Source organism: Peromyscus eremicus, unplaced genomic scaffold (genome assembly GCF_949786415.1).
Source record: "Peromyscus eremicus unplaced genomic scaffold, PerEre_H2_v1 PerEre#2#unplaced_586, whole genome shotgun sequence".
Taxonomy (NCBI): Eukaryota; Metazoa; Chordata; class Mammalia; order Rodentia; family Cricetidae; genus Peromyscus; species Peromyscus eremicus.
The window spans coordinates 34,855-52,049 of record NW_026734822.1 but is presented as its reverse complement, the minus strand read 5'-3'; the positions used below and the strand labels follow the sequence as shown (position 1 = coordinate 52,049).

The window sequence follows — 17,195 nt, the reverse complement described above, 5'->3', positions numbered from 1 at the left end:
GTGAAGTAACGTCACGGCAGTACAAAGGACAAAGCAGAACTTTCTGATCCTCCTGCCTCTGCTCCTCATGCTCTAAAGTACAGACATGCACCACCATGGGAGGTTCAGTGCAGTGCTGGGAATAAACCAAGGGCATCATTTATACTAGGCAAGAACCCTACCAACAGGATTACTTTCCCAGTCAGGTTGTGGCACACCCCTTTAATACCAGTACTTAGGAAGCAGAGGCAGGTGTATTTCTGTGGGTTTGAGGCCAGCCTGGTCTATAGAGTGAGTTCCATGACAGCAAAGACTACAGAGAAACCCTTTCTCAAAAAAACAAAGTCTCAGGAAATGATTATGAAATACAAAGAAAACTTCTTCAGAACTAAGCTTCTACACTGAAGTCACTCAACTCCAGCAAGTTTATGTATAATTTCACTAGATTTTTATAAAACATGAGAGAAAATTGTCAGATAGTCATACATACAAGCACTTATGGATTGGAAATACTCAGTTTGAGACCCACAGGCTTCAAATCCCTGAAAGTTACCCAATCATCAAACACTCTAAAATTGTTCTGTAGGCTGTGCTAACAATCTAAATACAGGTTAATGCATGTTTTGGAGGGAGGCTATTGCCAGGTGGTAGTGACACATGTCCTTAATCCTGGCACTTGGAAGATGGGGATGGTTACACCAGCTTTGTGTTAAGGGTACAATCATGGAAACCATGTGCTTAGCTTTAGAAAATTGCCCCAGGATTCCCTAGCAGATTGAGAATGCAGCCAACAGGGTGTTGGCAGCCTCCAGCCTCAGGTTTCCTGGCCACAGGAAAGTCACAAGGTTGGAGGCTGACTTAGCCATCTCCTCCGGGAAACAGGAACCCCTCTGATCTGCCCTTGATGGGATACTGTTGCTGTGTTAGGCACCAGGGTGGGATGGAGCTGCCATCAGCTGGCAGGTGCCAAGGATTCTGCACATCTTGTGGCAGACACGTGTCCATACACAGTCTATGCAGAGTGGGCAGAATGCAGTGGTGACACCCTGACCCTTGCTCCCTCATGCACCCCTGGCTTCAGGAGCATTCTCAGACCCACCTGGGCATCCAGGATGGCATTCTGCTCCTGGTTCTTCTGCTAGAGCAGCAGCTGGTGCTGCATCTCCAGCACCTGTCCTGTAGCCTCTCCTCACAGCACATGGCTGCCAAGTCCTTCTCATCCGTCTCCAGCAGAATCATGTTCTCTTCCATCTGTGGGTGCAAGGCCAACTCAGGTGGGGTGGGGAAGATGGCAGAAGACACACTGGTGCTCATGAGGTCCAGCTAAGCTACCTACACAGACAGCAGGGTCAGCAGCATCTGTGACTCCATCATGTCCATGGTCTGCTGCAGATCCTGCAGGGCCCAGCTGTTCAGTTCTCAGTAAGCCAAGTTCACCTGGTTCTTCCGGGTATGGTAGAACCCCCAACCTCTGTGTACTTTATAGGTTCAAATGGAAATAGTGTCAGAGGGGTTGGGGGTGCAGCCAGGTCTATACTTGCCTGAAATTGTATGGGTATCCCCTACCCCACTCAGTATATGAACACACTCACCTGAGCAGGTCTCATGGGGAGCACAGTCCTGGCCTCTGACTTGAAGCCTTAGGCGCTGGGAGTCAGAACTACCCACTGCCCAATATCTCTGTACTTACCTGTCTCTTCTTGTGAAGGGGTCTCTTTCTCTGAGAGATGGTAAAGGACTTGGAGCTGGCTTTCTTTGACATTGTCCTGTCTAGCTGGGGAGCCTCCCTGAATATGCTTTTGTCTAAAATAGACCATTTCATTTATTTAAAAAAGTCTCTCACTTGGATTTTGGAGATGTAGTCCATGTTGGCCTAAGACTTAATAATCCTCTTGCCCCAGCTTGGGGCTTCAGGCTTGTGCTACCATAAGTGACCAAGAACATAACAGGTGCCTCTTGACTCACGACTCAGACTGTCACAAGCGGAAGATGTCACCCTCCACCCCAGCACCCAGGCCCTCATGCCCTTTATGACAGAAGCACTGCCTGGGACCTGTACCTGCTGCTGTCACTCTGCCTGGGACCTGCACCTGCTGATGCCACCTCATCTGAGACCCACACCTGCTGCTGTCATCCCACCTGGGACCCACACCTGTTACCACCACCCAGCCTGTGACCTGTACTTGGTACAGTCACCCAGCCTGGGACCTGCCACCCCACCAGGCAGGAGGGAACTGACCCACACTGCCAGTTGAGGACACACTGGGACCCACAGTCCTAGGCCTGGTGTGCATGAAAGGCACAGATTCTTCTCACAGCAGGGAGTCAAACTGGCAACAAGGGCTTTCTAAGGCTGTGGACCATCCTTACAAGCTCAGCTGCTGAGGGGCTAAAAGAAACCACTTACCATTGATGGCTGAAAGGTCTAGGTCAGGTGGAGCTGTGCCGTGCCCATCCAGCATGGTGGACTGCAGGTTTCCTCTTCCTATCATCACTCGGCTCTCTTCTGCCCAAAGAATGCCACTGTCAGTGCCATTGGGCCTGCACCTCTTGGTACAGTACTGCTTGGGGCCCCCGTGTGTGGGTGCTGGACTCTTGTGCCTGTGAGCCTCGTGGCTGAGGTGAGGGGCAGCTCCTCAATTCTCTTGTCCTTGTGCACAGACTTACAGAAGCATGAGCTCAATAAGCCTCTTTAAGTGTCTTGTTTTTAGGAAGTTATTTACTGTGGTGAGTGAGACTGTTGTGGGCTGAGGTCCTTCTAGGCTGGTCCTAGGGACTGAACTCAGGGCACCAGGCATGCAGCCAGTGCCTTTACTGGCTGAGCCAACTCACGGGGTGGGAGTTGGGTGGGTGGAGGAAACCTTTTTATTTCTTTAAGATCTATTTTTTTTGCCAGGTGGTGGCACACACCTTTAATCCTAGCTCTTGGGAGCCAGAGGCAGGCAGATCTCTATGAGTTCAAGGCCATTCTGGTCTATGGAGCTAGTTTCAGAACAGCCAGGTGTTGTGAAAAACAAGCAAGCAAGCAAACAAACAGAGACTTACCCTTCCGTTTTTTCTAAGATTTTATTTATTAGATATACAGAGTTCTGCCTGCATGTGTCACTACAGGCCAAAAAGGGCACCAGATCTCATTATAGATGGTTGTGAGCTGCCATGTGGGTTCTACAAGTTGAACTCAGGTCCTCTGGAAGAGCAGCCAGTGCTCTTAATCTCTGAGCCATCTCTCCCGCCTTCTAAGATCTGCTGAGCCTTCTCTCTAGCCTCAACAAATTCTTTCTCAGAAGAGCAAATTACTGCCAAGCATAATTTAGTGGCCCACACCTTTACTTTTAGAGGACTCAGGAGGCAAAGGCAGTTGGATCTCTATGGGTTACAGGACAGCCAGGGCCACACAGTGAGACCTTGTCTCAAAAACAAACAACAAACCCTGTCAACTCCCCAGGCACAGGCATTCTAAACAGACTAAAGGGACCATGGCTGCCATTAGGCTAAGTGTTTCTTCTTTGTGGTGCTGAAGATGGAGCCCTTCTGGGCAAGTCTTGGGATGATCATAACCCGTAAACCACAATAAGTAATTCCTAGAGATAAACATAAATCCGTTCAAAGTGGTGACCTATAAAGAGGTAGGGAGGGGCTCTATTTTACTGCTTTTACAACCATGCTATGCAAGGAAACAGTTAAGAAACTTCACAGTAACACAGGAGCTACTGACTTCTGGAGCTATGAAGTTAGTAGTTCCTGTGCTCAAGTCCCAACACAGCACTCAGGAATTCAGAGCTGCCCTCAGACGCAAGGCAACTTCTGGGCCAGTCTGGGCTACATGAGACCCTGTATCAAAAAACAAAACAAAACAAAACAAAACAAAACAACAAAAACCCAAAAACAAACAAACAAACAAACCCCCAAAACCCCCAAACAAAAAACAAAAACAAAACAAATAAACAAATCAAAAAACCAAAAAAAAAAAACAAAAAACACTGGGATTGGTTGGCTGGCTCAGCCCATAAGGGCCCTTCCTTGCCTGGTAAGCCTGATGATGGACTCAATCTGGGGAATGCAAAGGAAGCTAGAAGGAGAGAACCCACAGAGCTGTCCTCTGATGCCACATGTGCCAAGGTGCCAGTGATGACAAAATAAAATAAAATAAAAGCAGTTCCTCAGCTTTGGTACTGCTGACCTCTGGGCTAGTCAGGGCCTGTCCAGGGTTGCTGTGTGCACCAAGGACTCAACCAGCAGCTGCTGAGCAAATCTTGGGATGATCATAACCCATAAACTACCAATGATGAAAATCCAAATAAAATATCTGCACACATCCCTAACCAGTCATCGTCACTGTTAGATGAGCACTCTGTTTAATCCAGGCAGGTCCTGGCCTCTGACTGGCCCAGCTTCAATCACAGCCCTCACTCAGTGACATGAGAAAATCCTAGCCAGACTCGTGCGCTGCTCTCATCCCCACCTGGAGAATTTTTTGTTGCTTTTTTTTTTTGAGGTAGGGTCTCATGTAGTCCAGACTGGATTAAATCTCCCCAGTGTGGCCAAGGATGACTTTGAGCTCCTGATCTTTCTATCTCCAACTCCTAAGTGCCCAGATGTCAGGTACCCAGTGGGCTCTAATTTCTGCAGAGCCCCTAAACCAACAGAATGCAGTAGCCAATCCTCACCTGGTCCCTGGTTCTGCAAGTAGTTCCTTGGACACATGGCTGTGCCCTCAGACACACTGCCCCATGCTCCCATCACAAACACTTGAATCATATCCTTTCTGACAGAGACCCCTGGATGGTCAGTTTTCATTGTCCACCTGACACAATCTAGGATCACCTGGGAAGTGAGGGGTTGTCTGGATCAGGCTGGACTGTGGGCATGTCTGTGAGAGGTTGTCTTGATTGCTCTGAGGGAAGCCTGGCAGCTCCTTCTCTGATGCCAGAATGCCAACCCCCAAGCCCCAGCCAGGCCCTGCCTTTGGTCCTTGGCAATATGCTGCTCCTTCCTTCAGGTGGCTTTCCAGCAGCCAGTACAGAAACCTGTTATGGGAACAGTCAGAGATCAAGCCAGTTGACCTTTGATGTATTTGCTTAGAGGTCAGAGAGAGATGCAGGAGTCTTGAAACTGTGTATGCAGGACAAGAAGGATTTGTTTAATAGGGGACAGTCACATTCATCAGACATGGGAAATTAATGGCACATCTGCTGGACTACCTTCAACACCCAGCCATCTCGATGGGCCTGTGCTCCTGTGTGCTGTGGAGGTGCTGGCAACTGACTTCCTATGGCATTCTCAAGATATACTTGTTTTCTGTACATATTGCTTTGGACTTAAGAGGACACCAAATTTCTACACTGGCATAAGTCTTCAAAGCTTACAAACAGCAACAGCACAACAAGCAACAGTGGATGCCAGGCTGCCAGTTACCCCAGGTAAAGCAAGAAGGAGCACGGTGGGGGTAGTGTTGTGGTTCATGCCCTTCTCATTCACCACTGAATGAGACCCTCCCTAGGAAATAAACAGACAGCAGGGTGTGTAGATGTAACAGTCTTATTATTAAATAAGAAACACAGAGCCAAATGCAGAGTTAAAAGCCTAAGAGGTCAGAGCAGTAGCCAAGAACTGAGACTAAAACCGTCTTCTTACCCCTCACTGCCGCTGCCATCCTTCCCCTGAGAAAGAGACCTACTTCCTGTGTGTCTGTCTTTTTATTGACTTTCTGTTCTGCCTTTTAATTGGTTGTAAACCCAACCACATGACCTTCTCGTTACTACCTGTCTATACAGAACTCCAGGTCTTCTATGGTTGGTATGGAGATTAAAGGCGTGTGTCTCCATGCTGGTGGTGTCCTTGAACACACAGAGATCTGCCTGTCATGTGATCGGGATTAAGGGCGTGTGCTACCACTGCCAGACTTTTGCTATGGCTTGCTATTAGCTCTGACCCCCAGGCAACTTTATTTATTAACATACAAATAAAATCACATTTCAGCACAAATAAAATATCACCATAAGGGTGGAAGAGGAAAACTAAAACCTACTCCTTGCAGAAACCACCCAAGCAACCATAGAGCTCCCTGAGGTCTGGGACTAAAGTCATGCCACCATGTTGGATTGTGTATTTCTTTAAAAAAAAAAGAAGGAAAAAGAAGATTTATTTTATGTGTACAAAGTGTTGCCTGCATGTGTGTCTACACACCATCACACTAACATTAGTTAGATCAGGGTTATATCAAATGCAGAAGACAAAAATAATTAAATCTCAATTATAATAGAGCTAATGGGGGGCTGAAGAGATGGCTCAGTGGCTAAAAGCACTGGCTGCTCTTGCAGAAGACCCAGGTTCAGTTCCTGATGGCTCATGGCAGCCTGTAACTCCAGTTCCAGGGGCATTGTTCTGGACTTCATAGGTACCAAGCATGCACATGGCGCACAGACACACATTAGGTAAAACACTTGGACATATAAATTAAGTAAATAAAAATATGAGGCTAACAGATCTATAATTCAGGAATTTCTGTCTCAGTGGCTTTGGTTATCACTTCTCTCTCAAGACCTGCCTTCCTGACAATTCAGCCCTAATGGCTTCTACCATATCACTTAGCTCCATAGGGCATGAACTGGTAGACACAGTAGGCCAAGGTTCCCAAAGCAATCTGCACCTCACGATTACACCCTCAGCATGGTTGTCCCTAAGTGTACAGAGTTGGAAGGGTACAGGTCCAAAGCCATAGTCAAATCTATTACTGTCCTCAGTATACAACATAAGGGATTTTTGTTTTTGTTTTTCTGAGACAGGGTTTCTCTGTGTAACAGCCTGGCTGTCCTGGAACTCAATCTGTAGTCCAGGCTGGCTTTGAGCTCAGAGATCTGCCTGCCTCTGCCTCCTGAGTGCTTGGGGCTGTAACTCCGTAATAAGTGTCTGCCCAATGCTGAGTTCCTGCGTTCCATTCCCAGTGCTGAAAAGAAAACAAAACCAAAACCCCAAAACTCTAGTGCTATGTACACAGGAGTGTGCCACCATGCCAGCCTTGTGTCTTCTAAGAGTGGCAGACATTGCATTTAGGGCTTGTTCTAATTTCCTACGATATGTGCTCTACTCTCAGTTTCTGTCAAGATCCTCATCCCAAGTAACCAAGGCTCTCAGTGGGTGTGGATACCAGCAAGCAGCCCAGACAACTTCTTGCCTGCCAATGGTGCCCTTTATGCGGGCTCACATTGAGAGTTATGGCTAGAAGTTTCAGACTCCTGCTTTGCTCCTAGCTACATTCCTGGAACTCAATCTGTAGTCCAGGCTGGCTTTGAACTCAGAGATCTGCCTGCCTCTGCCTCCTGAGTGCTTGGGGCTGTAACTCCGTAATAAGTGTCTGCCCAATGCTTAGTACCTGCGTTCCATTCCCAGTGCTGAAAAGAAAACAAAACCAAAACCCCAAAACTCTAGTGCAATGTATGTAGCCTGGAATGTAGCCCTTCAGCAGTGTCTGGGCTTCTAGACACCCACAGTTCTCCTGGTGTTCCATGTTAGACTTTGGCTGGAGTCCAGTCAACCCATGATGCATTCCTGGGGCCACCTACACTGTTGTTATTTTCTTTATTATTTTCAGTGCTGGGAATGGAAGCCAGGGCCTTCTGCAAGTAGCCAAGTGCAGTAGCACTAAGCCAGGCCTGTAGATCCCTTCTGGGAGATTCTAGGCAAGGGCTCCACTGGTGAACCATACTGGCACCCAGCCACTCACTGTGAGGTTTTAGGCAGGGACTCCACCCATAAGCCACACTGCCTCCACTTGGGAGAGGGAGTTCTGTGGTTGATATATTTGTACCTTAATAAACTTATCTGGAGTCAGAGAATAGAACAGCCAACACATTAGACATAGAGGCCAGAAAATGATGGCACACACACCTTTAATCCTATCACTTGGGAGGCAGAGATCCATGTGGATCTCTGTGAGTTCAAGGCCACACTGGAAACAGCCAGGCATGGTGACACACACCTTTAATCCCAGCACTTGAGATATCATGTCTTGCTTGGGAAAGACACACGCCTTTAATCCCAGGAAGTGATGGCAGGAAACAGAAAGGTATATAAGGTGTGAGGACCAGGAACTAGTGCCTTTTCAGCTTTTAGGCCTTTAGCAGCAGTTCGGCTGAGATCCATTCCGGCGAGGACTCACAAGCTTCAGTCTGCAGATTCGTGGAAACAGGATCTGATCAGGAGTTGTCGAGGAAACAATTACTCTTTGTAAGAAATCACAGTAGAAAGAAAATTTACAATATCTACGTTTATTTCCTAGTGTGTTATTAAATGGAACTTTATGTGTCATCATAACACAGTAGAAGCAGCGACGGGTCGGATAACCGTTTGTGAGGATGACACGGCATGGTAAGAACTGTACTGCAGGGGCTGTCTACACCTACCATGAGAAGAAGAGGGACGCAGCGGCCTCAGGCTATGGGACCCAGAACATCCGACTGAGCCGGGACGCCGTGAAGGACTTTGACTGCTGCTGTCTCTCACTGCAGCCCTGCCATGATCCTGTGGTCACCCCAGATGGCTACCTGTACGAACGGGAGGCGATCCTGGAGTACATCCTACACCAGAAGAAAGAGATTGCCCGGCAGATGAAGGCCGATGAGAAGCAGCGAGCAGCCCGGAGGGAAGAGCAGAAACAGCTTCAGCAAGCTGCAGCCTAGGACCAAGTTCGAGGCTTCCTGGAGAAGGAGGCAGCCATCGTGAGCCGGCCCCTCAACCCCTTCATGCCCAAAGCTGCCACCTTACCCAACACAGATGGTGAGCAGCCAGGGCCCAGGGTGGGTCCCCCAGGCAAGGACAAGAACAAAGCGCTGCCCAGCTTCTGGATTCCCTCACTGACGCCTGAGGCAAAGGCCACCAAGCTGGAAAAACCATCTCGCACTGTGACCTGCCCGATGTCTGGGAAGCCTCTACGCATGTCGGACCTGATGCCAGTGCACTTCACGCAGCTGGACGACTCTGGAGACCGCGTGGGACTCATCACACACAGTGAGCGCTACGTGTGTGCTGTGACCCGAGACAGCCTGAGCAATGCCACACCATGTGCAGTGCTGTGGCCCTCTGGGGCTGTGGTCACCCTGGAGTGTGTAGAGAAACTGATCCAGAAGGACATGGTGGACCCGGTGAACGGGGATCCGCTGACAGAACGTGATATCATCGTGCTGCAGCGCGGCGGTACCCGCTTCGCAGGCTCAGGAGTGAAGCTACAGGCAGAGCTGTCTCGGCCAGTGATGCAAGCCTGAGCTGTGACCTAATAAACCTGCCTGTGAATGGAAAAAAAAAGAAATACAATTTAATGCCAGGTGGTTGGAGAGCATGCCTCTAATCTCAACACTCAACATTTGGTCGGACAGGCAGATCTCTGTGAGTTCAAGGCCAGCCTGGGCTACAGGGCGAGTTCCAGGAAAACTAGAGCTGTTGTTACACATAAGTTAAAGTTCATCAACACAGTAATGTCGTTAAGAACCAGGAATGGAAGTAGTCATAAGAAGATCCTGGCTTCTTCTGGACATTTGAGTTGTTCTTCTCCTCAGGAAGGGCATCTTATAAAACCTAAGGATTTCATAAGAATCTATTGGATGGATCTTAGGACTCTCCAAGATTTTCATTGCCAAAGGGCAAATACTGGAATTATCTGGAAACATAAGCTCCAGAGAACAGCAAGGACCCCATTGGTAAATAATTATCAGGAGTAGAAGTGGCCAAGATGAGAAGGTTTTAATCTTTCATTTTATCTATCTATCTATCTATCTATCTATCTATCTATCTATCTGTCTGTCTGTCTGTCTGTCTGTCTGTCTGTCTGTCTGTCTATCTCATCCTCTTTTTGTTTTAAGTCTAGCTACCCAGGCTGATTTCAAACTTGAGTATTTCTTTATGTGTGCTACAGTGCTTGGCACAGAATATTCCATAACCTGAAGTGTGTTTGAAACCTGTTAAATAAATCTCGTCAAAAGTGAGTACTGACATAATTCAATTCACTCTCTCTATATATAACTGAATTTACCATCACCCCCCCCCCCCCGTGCACCCCATGCTTACCTTGCACTGGTTGATTGGGCATCTCACATCTAAAAACATCTGAAATACAAAAATGCTATGAAATCTTAAACTGTTGATCCCAAGCATTTTATATAAGGGACATTCAGCCTGCAATTAGCATGTAATTAACAATGAACAATGGCGGTCATTTGCTGTTAGAACTCTTAATGCTCTTCACAATCACAAAGAAGGAAGGTGGCCAACTGTAACAGTTCTCATCTCACCATCTGAAATGAAAGCTGGGAGGTTGAGTGAATGCCTGAGAACAAGGCTAGCAAAGCCCTGGCTCTGGACACCCTGCCTTGCCTCCAGGCTCTGAGTTCTGTACCATCAATCATGCTGTGCTGCCTTCATAAGACCCAGTGACCTTGACCTCACCTTGAGTTCAAAGCATTTTTGTATACTTGCTCTAGTTAGCTCCTGGGCCTTAATGGATTCTTTGGAAAGATGCTGGATTTTTGTTTGGCCTCAGTTTCTGAATGCACCCTGCAAGTCATCTGACAAAAACATGTTTGTTTTAGAGGCAAGTGTTAGTCCTGCATTATAATCTCTGTACCTAGAGTCTGGTGCTCTTTTTCGTGTTTAGACATAGGTAGCTAATAACAGAGCACAACTGAGTTAAATAAATTTAGAAGCATATTTGTTATTTTTTAATCTTAACACAAAGTTAACACAGATTTTGAGTTTATAAAATATAGAAATCAACATAATTTTTATTGGCACACAGCTCCAGTAAAGCTTAAAATTCTGTGAGATAGACATAACAATATTCTCCATCAATTTTAAATTAGATTTATTATTGCTATTATTATTTCTGTGCACTTGTGTGACATGCATGCCGCAGTACATGTATAGAGGTCAGAAATCAATGTAAGGGATTGGTACTCTGCCCCCAAAAAAATGTGGGTCCCAGGGACTGAATTCAGGTCATCACGCTTGGTGACTAGTGCCTAATTTACCAGCTGAACCAAACTGTCAGCTCCTCTATCAAGTCTGAAATTCAACAATAAGGCAGAAAAACTGGCTCTGGACACCCTGCCTTGCCTCCAGGCTCTGAGTTCTGTGCCATCAATCACGCTGTGCTGGAAGTGAAATAAAATTGCAAAAGAAAAAAAAATAAAAGCTCTTCTTCAAGAAACTGTTTGAGGACTTGTGGTGGTATTGTGTTCCCCAAAATATTGTGTACCTTAATAAACTTATCTGGGGTCAGAGGACAGACAGCCACTAGATACAGAGGCTAGAAAATGTTAGCACACACCTTTAATCCTAGCATTCCAGAGACAGAAATCCCTCTGGATCTCTGGGATCTCTGTGAGTTCAAGGCCACATTGGAAACAGCCAGGCATGGTGACTCACGCCTTTAATCCCAGAAAGCAGCCTTTAATCCCAAGGAGTGGTGGTAGAAAGCAGAAAGGTTTATAAGCTGTGAGGACCAGAAACTAGAAGCATTTGCCTGGTTAAGCATTTGCCTGGTTGAGCATTTGGCTGGTTAAGCATTCAGGCTTCTAGCAGCAGTTCAGCTGAGAGCCATTGGGATGAGGACACAGAGGCCTCCATTCTGTGGAGAAGAGACCAGCTGAGGATCCGGCGAGGTGAGAATGCTGTGGCTTGTTCTGTCTCTCTGATCTACCAGCATTCACCCCAATAACTGGCCTCGGGTTTGATTTTATTAATAAGACTCTCTAAGATTCCTGCTACAAGGACTAGCAATGCTCATTGGGGAGAGGCATTTCCAAGCAGACCAGAGAATTTATGTTCAACCCTGAAATCTCACAAGGTAGCGGGATGGAACATGTTGTACCCTGAGTACCCCAAAGACCCCCATGAGACCAAAATCCAGCAAAGAGTCTTTTTATTGCTGCCAGTTAACTTGGGTCTCTCCATCCATCTGATGCAGCAGAGCAGGAGAGACCCTGAGTAGCACTCAAGCAGGGTTTTTCTAATGGTTAGGGTAGGAGATCTAGGGGAATTCCAACTCTATATCATTACAAGCTCAAGACTGGTGCTTACGTCAGGTTAGAGATGCTTGGTTTGAACTGATTGGAGAGTTGCAACTCAAAGGAAATTGCCCTATCCTCTAGCAATCTACGTTATTGTATCCATTTGACCAGCAGATCCATTTCCTCTGACAGTTAGACATCCCACTTTTTATCTGCAGGAAACTCATTCCCTATGACAGCTATGGTATACAATCTATAACAGCAGAAAATATCTCAGAGGACATATCTGGTGCTTTATTTATTATGCCAGTCATGTTATAGCATATCCTTTAGGTTATGGCAGGAAATGCCTGGTGTGCAGCTCCTAATTGTCTAGGGGTGAAGGGGCAGCAGATCATCTGGTGGGTTTTTTAAGAACAATTTATCCAAGGGCCTGTTGTCCCCTGTCTGACCCTTCTCTAAGATGGCTGCAACCCTGGCATCCTCTCAAAAAGACTTCCAAAGATCTGTCCTCTTAACTCCACATGCACACCTCTCCCTATCCCACACCCCAAAGCACATAAACTAAATTAAATTAAGTAATTGGTGAAATGATAAATAAAAAAGAAAGCGAGGTGATACTGAGTACCTTTCAGCAGGTCCTGCCAAGGTATGCCACTAAGCAACACACAGCACCAGCAACAGTTATTGCAAAGAGGTTCATTGGGGAATGGTGAGTGGAAGTGTGAAGGGCTGTGTGGGAGTGGGGACTTGAGAGAGACAGAATGACAAGAGGAAGAAGAGACGCAAGAGAGAAAAGAAGAGGCAAGAGAGGAGAAGCAAAGAGATGTGAAAAAGGTAGAGATGGAAAGGGAGTGAGCTGTGCCTGGTGGGCATTTTTAAGGCTGCACGTGTGGCAGAGCTGAGGGTGGAAAGAACCCGATGAAAAGTGATGACATAATTGCTGTGGTGGCAGCAGCAGATGCAGGCTGCTGCGGCGTGGCAGAAACTAACAATTGGGGTGTGCATCAAACACTGCCTCCTGCCTCTGCCTCCCTAATGCTAGGACTAAAGACATGCACCACCACACCTCATGATATGGATTGTTTTTTATGTCTAAATAGGAGCTGATGAAAACATTTTCATATCTTTGTTCCTCAATCATCTTCATTGTTTCTATTTTCCGCATGGTCCATATCATGGTAAAGTAACCATAGGTATATACCATAGGACCTTCTGATTACAAAATAGAAGGAGATAATAAAAGTGTTATAAATATGGGGGAGGGTTGTTTTTGTAATGAGGAGCAAACAATGAATGAGAACTATGAAGTATATCCCATCAAACTCATTTTTTCCCCTGTGGTTTGACTCCATTTCTTTTGCTACAACCATTAAAATAGCTCCACACTACCACTTTAAGAATTTTGACAAGTATATACACATTCACATTTTTTTTATCATTAATTGGCTTTAGCATTTTTGTTTCATTACTGCTCTAGGCTATAACATTTGGGTAGGTTTTAGAATTTTTTTTAACTTAGGCAGCAGATAAAATCAGCAAACTTGCTGGATTCACTGTGGGCACAGTGAGTGCTTGCAGGGGTTTTCTCGGTGCAGCCTGCCCTGTGTGGATGCTGCTGCACGTGGAAGCTATTTCCCAGAAGGAAATATGTTTGGTTTTCACAAGCCAAAGGTGCACTGAAGAACAGAGGACTGCTGTATCTGCAGAGCTAAGTCTTCCAGCTCTTGGTTCATGGACAGTAAACATTACAAAAAGGATTTTCAGAGCTATTTGGGTTGCACATGACATCTGCAGTGTCTGTGTGTTGTTTGTGGAAAGATGGAAGAAGTTGCCAGCTGATACAGAAAAACAAAGCAAAACAAAAAACAAAAACAAAATAACAACAAAAAACCAACAAAACTGGAATCATATGGTAGATGCAAGGGCAGGACCCAGTCTAAAGACAACATTTAAAACAAAAAAAAGTGAGAACTCTAACTGGAAACAGGATGAAAAGCAATCACATGAGTAAACTGTGGAAGGAATTTAAACACCACAATCCTGATGCTCACAGCACCTCAAGTGCCTCTCCAGCCCAGTCTCTGCTTCAGTAACCAGTCAGATCAAGGCTCAGATACAGAGATGGCTTCCAGCTCTAAGAGGACTCCAGTTTTTCCTTTTTAGATATTACCTACTGGAAAAGACAGAAAATACATTGTGGGATCATCTTTAAGGGCAGTTTTGGTGAAGTTCTCATTGACACCCATCTCTTTAAGCCTTGTTGCAGCAGAAAGAAAGCAGCTGCTGAGAAGCCTGAGGAAGAGGGGCAGGCACCTCTGCCCATCTCCACTCAGGAGTAGTGACTGAGGTTCAGTAGAAGGGAACAAAGATTGGTTTCAACTTTGAAAAGACCACAAAGCAACAAACTGACCTCCTATTTTTAACTTGGATACCTATTATTCTGCCAAAAGACATTTTATATAACAGTTTTAATGTGTTACCCATTCCCCATCCAACAAACTCAGAAGCCAGTATCTAGCTTACTGCAAGAAAAAAAGTGTACATGATACTTAAGATGCTGAGTATTTCATTGGAAAGTGGAATGCTGTTGTAAAGTACTCTTTAAGTTTTTTTTGCTTGTTTAATACCCCCAAATGAATATAATTAGGGGATTTCAGGGCACAGAGGTGCGATTGTTCTATGATAAACCACATGTAGTTTAGTCTTTCTGTGGAAAGGTTGTACTTGAGGCACTTTAAAATGTCTGGCTACACTTATTTTTCCTCATGATAATTTGTCATAATTCAGAAGCATGACCTGCCTCTAGAGACAGTTAAAAATTTTGGAGTGCTTCAGCATTACCAAACTTCTGATGATTCAGACCATTAGTACTGACTATTAAGCAGGGGAGACTGAGATTTCTCCAAATAGCTTGGAGGAGGAAGCAATTTCTGAACACAAAGGTAGCATCGTGTCACCTCCCTTCATCTTAATATTTGATAAGAAGACTTTATGTGAATCTTCTAAAACAGAACCAGAGCTCCCTCATGGGAAGGTAAGCCTGTAGGATGGGCAAGGTCCTATACGAATAGTATCAAAATATCACCATACAGTAGAGAACACGCGGTTAGAAACCACTTATTAGAATGTGTAAGTCCTGGGGATGCATTGGGCATAGCTGATGCTGCTTGAGGCACATTTTTTAGAGAACTTGCAGTGTATAAATAATTGACATTGCTGCTACATGACTGTATGGGACTCACTGATATCTGTATGATTCAGTTCTAGCTCTGGATTTCCTCAGTTGACCTTTGTGGAGATTTTATCTATAGAGTAGCCCTTTGCCTTGTCTTGACCTTATTAGGATTTGGGCTTTTGTTGCTTTTCTCCCACTATTTAAAGTAGGCTAAAGAGAAGACTTGTATATTGAGATTAAGTTGGTTAGTTGAGTTGGTTTCTTGGAGCTGGGCTTCTGAACATCCAGGTAGCTGAATGAAATGCCTCACATTAAGATCTCAGAGAGGGTTTCTCCGTAGAACGCTCCTGAAGCTGTCGAATGGCTTCTTCTCAAAATTCAGGAAAATACAATACTGCCATGTCAGACATCTCTTAGAGGGAAGGGTACATGCTGCCTTAGTATTCTGTCACTCATGATTATTTTTGAAAACTGGATTTTTAAAGTCTGTTAGTGTTTCACAACAAGGAGAGCCACAGTTTATGACAACCTGTAGTTTTATAGTTTTACCTTGTGTGCTTCTTTCTTTTGAGAAAAACCTACCTAGTACAAGCCACCATATGCACAGAGTGCCCAATGATTGAGCATCTCTATTTCTGCATTTATATATTTATTATTAGACCTCAACTGCAGTCTTCTCCCACTCAACTCTCTGCCTGTAAACTTACTGTATTTAGGCATGCACTTTGTATTAATATACTAACTCTACAAATATGTCTTATACTTTTTATACTCTTGGATAGTTATTATCAAAACCATTACTGTAGGATATTGAATAAATTTAGTTTTATTAGAAAAAATAAAATAAACAAACTTGATATTTGATGCCAAAGTAGGATACTGAATTCTGATGTAGCCTGAGAAAAATCTAGAGATAATATTTAAAAGTAAAAGCAGATGAAGTAGCCGGGTGGTGGTGGCACGTGCCTTTAATCCCAGCACTCAGGAGGCAGAGCCAGGCAGATCTCTGTGAGTTCGAGGCCAGCCTGGGCTACCAAGTGAGTTCCAGGAAAGGCTCAAAGCTACTCTGAGATACCCTGTCTTGAAAAAAAATGTAGATGAAGCTTTTCATCTGCCACGTAGCATTAAGTTAGTTGGTAATACTCACCTATTTTACTTTTATGTATACTTGTGTGTGAATGTTCTGCTTGCATGTATATCTGAGTACCAGAGGCATACTTGGTACAGAGGTCAGAAGTCATTGGGTCCTCTGGAATTAGAATTTCAGATGGATATGAGCCCCCTTATGTGTGCTGGGAACCAAACCCAAATGCTCTTAACTACCGAACCATCTCCCCAAGCCCCAAACTCATACTTCTTAAATTTAGCAGATGGAATTGGTATTCTGAGTAACCTATCTGAGACATCTTTATGGAATTTTATCAAATGTTTTGTGTCATAAACCAACGGGAATCACCATTTCAGAGACTGGAATGAATCCTTCAGGCTTTGTTCACAATATTTCTAATGGAAGCAGATGACAGTGCCAGAGCAGGTCATTACTCTACATCTCCCCAATGCAACAGTCATGCTAAAGGAGTGAGAGGTTAGAAGTCATCTCCAGTATTCACACTTGCAGCTCAGCAGTTCCCCTCTGCTGTGGGTAGTGGTAAACTTTGTTCATGCATTTCAAGGCCACTTTCACTGTTTTGCTATCCCAGAACCACAATGGGCAATTGTGAAATGGCATGGGGAAAGGACTAATGTAGTGCAGAAGGGAGATTCCTTTCTTTCCAGAAGCTCATCATTGTTACATTCTCTAAATCTGGCTGTTAACATAAAGGCTAGGTCATGAAGACTGGAGTAGACCATGCCATCAACATTCAATGTGTCAACCCCCTATGTAGCCCTGGTTAGGTGGGAATTCACTTTGTAGCCAAGGCTCCTGGAACTTGCAGAGATTCATCTCTGCCTCTGAGTTCTGAAGTTACAGGAGTGCAACACCATGCCTGAATAAAGAAGAGTTGTAAAAGTGAAGAGTTGGAAATTGCTTTTTTATT

General features: G+C 45.1%; 2 pseudogenes; both read left to right on the top strand.

Moving 5' to 3' along the window:
- The first annotated feature begins 7,814 nt into the window (after window positions 1-7,814).
- On the top strand, window positions 7,815-9,273 carry LOC131901879 (nitric oxide synthase-interacting protein-like; annotated as a pseudogene).
- A 4,322-nt stretch (window positions 9,274-13,595) lies between these two features.
- LOC131901886 (SIN3-HDAC complex-associated factor-like) lies at window positions 13,596-14,320 on the top strand (annotated as a pseudogene).
- The last annotated feature ends 2,875 nt before the right edge of the window (window positions 14,321-17,195 follow it).